Source organism: Penaeus chinensis, chromosome 29 (genome assembly GCF_019202785.1).
Source record: "Penaeus chinensis breed Huanghai No. 1 chromosome 29, ASM1920278v2, whole genome shotgun sequence".
NCBI classification, from domain to species: domain Eukaryota; kingdom Metazoa; phylum Arthropoda; class Malacostraca; order Decapoda; family Penaeidae; genus Penaeus; species Penaeus chinensis.
In genome coordinates this window covers 18,794,714-18,797,079 of record NC_061847.1, presented here as the reverse complement: position 1 = coordinate 18,797,079, position 2,366 = coordinate 18,794,714, and the positions used below count along the sequence as shown (strand labels likewise).

Here is a 2,366-nt window from a genome sequence, read left to right as displayed (position 1 = left end):
GCCAAAAAAGTGTCTTCTGTTCATCTATCAAATCATTTCAACTTCACGTCAGTGTCTGCTTTTGCATAAGCGGCTTGAGACCATCCTCCAACACTGTCATTGATTTAACATCTATTCTGCTGGTTTGAATGTACTCACTCTACCATATGAAATGAAAGTCGATAGGACTGTGCTGTGGCCGTCAACAACCTTTCGAAATCAATCGAAAAGATCATATACCTTTTCCTAGTGCACGCTCTCAAATTCTTGTACCAAGGTTCACGATCCATTTTATTTATTATTATTATAATTATTTTTTTTTTTTTATAAAATACAAAACTATATGACAGCCTTCCACTGCATATAGATTCCCATCTTAGCACTACTCATTGTCATAAAAAGGGAATTTGTCATTTAGACACAAGGAGGGCAGTTTGCAGAGGAAGCAGCAGTCAGACGGGCGCCACTTGCCCCAGCCCTCCAGTGAAGGCCTCTGTCCCCTGCCGACCACTTCAAGATTTCCCCATATAAGAGTGCTTCCAGCCCCCAGGGAGGATCGAACTCCCGACCCCTGGTTTACAAGACCAGTGCTCTAGCCACTGAGCTATGGAGGCGCCTACTCTTTCCACGCCACGAATGACGTGGGCTGGATACATCGATCCAAGCACACAAGCGCTGGAAGCGCGGGGTGTGAGGCTGCAAGCACTCCTGCAGAGAGCGGGGTGGCTGGCGCGGACTGGACGGGAGAGCGCGGGTGGGAACGTCCGATCCGCGGCCTCAGATCGCTCGAATGGGCTTCCACTCTGGAAAGAGGATGGGAATCTTATTGGAAATCATTTTGTCCTCTATCGTTGCCGCCGTCGTCTTCGTCTTTCAGAGCCGCCATTACGACCCTTTCGTTGAGACCACGACTGATTTGTTTTAGGCGAAAGATACCGCTGGTAAGGGGCATTGCCGATAGATATCTGGCTGATAACTTTATTATTATGCAATATGAGCTGATATAATGTTCAGTAATAATATTTCAGTCAGGAATCTCTCTCTCTCTCTCTCTCTCTCTCTCTCTCTCTCTCTCTCTCTCTCTCTCTCTCTCTCTCTCTCTCTCTCTCTCTCTCTCTCTCCTTCCCTGCCCATCTATCTTCATCTCTAACTCTAACTCTCACTGAATCAACCTGAAGTTCCTTCAAGAAGAGTATTTCAATCTCAGCTTCCATTTCTATACGTTTATGGCGTCTACATTAACAGGAGTATTGCTCATCGATCCCAAAGCAAATGTATTTAACCCGTACTATAAAAATGTAAGTTCTATATGATGTATGTGAAACTGAGATATTTTTTACCTTTTTTTTTTCACGCATATCAACTTTTTTCAGTCATGTCTGCTAATAGGCTTCCGGAAACTGGCTGCCCTTTGCCCTTTTAATCATGCTGAACCATAAGATCATAAATTTAAAGTAACATATTAAAGGGCTGGTTATGGCATGCAATATAATGGTATAGACTCGCCTTAACCATCCAAAAAGTGGGAAAGGTAATGGATTTTAATTTTTTTTCAATATATACCTGAAACCGTCATCCTGATTTCAGTTGTGTTTATACGGACACATCAGTAGAATGCTATTTTTTTTAATTTCCCTTCTCTTCTGAAAGGAGTAAGATAGCAGGAAACAGAATACCACGCTTCTGAATATCAAGCAATTTGTAATAATGGTAACCAGCATGGTAAAATACTGGTGTGGTTTCCCTTTTCATCATATCAACGTTTCCTGGAGACATGATATAACGTTTATTCCTGTAAAACGCTGATATACAGAGATACGTGCATGTATTTAGCGTGTGTTTTTTTATATACTCTTTTGCTATTATTTTTATCGTTTACTGTATTTAATTCTTACTTTATAATACTCTTTCTCAAAGGCGCTAGGTTAGTTGTTTTTCGATTCCCAGTTAAAGATTTTCTCTAACGTCTCCTTTTTACAAAGAACTCGTATTTGCACACTAATTTTGCACCGTTATTTTGCCTAACTCTGAGAACAGTCATCGCTCATTATATCATAAACACTAGTAGATGGCAATTCTCAAAAAACTAAACGGGTGAATATTTAGCTGAACGTCAATGTAATTAAAAGAGCAGCGGGGCAGAGAAAAGCCGTCTTTTGTTTTAGATTTTTTCCCCGACAATCCCAAATCACTGGTATTTTCAGGTTAAGTTTTTCCTGTGGTCGACGAACGATTCAACAATATCTTTTCATTTCTGGAATATTTCGGTGCCAGTTTTCATAATCATCCCCTATTTGTTTAAGATTAGCATATCTAACATGTTCTAGGAATTTTATGGTATAAATGGTAGTTCTCTGTTCTCATTTTCCTCATAGTAATTTTAACAT

The 2,366-nt window shown here is 40.3% G+C and overlaps 1 non-coding gene across 1 annotated transcript; it reads right to left on the bottom strand.

Moving 5' to 3' along the window:
• Positions 1 to 520: 520 nt before the first annotated feature.
• On the bottom strand, positions 521 to 593 carry Trnat-ugu. The gene has a single exon. It is a non-coding gene; the product is annotated as a tRNA-Thr (tRNA).
• Between the last annotated feature and the right edge of the window lie 1,773 nt (positions 594 to 2,366).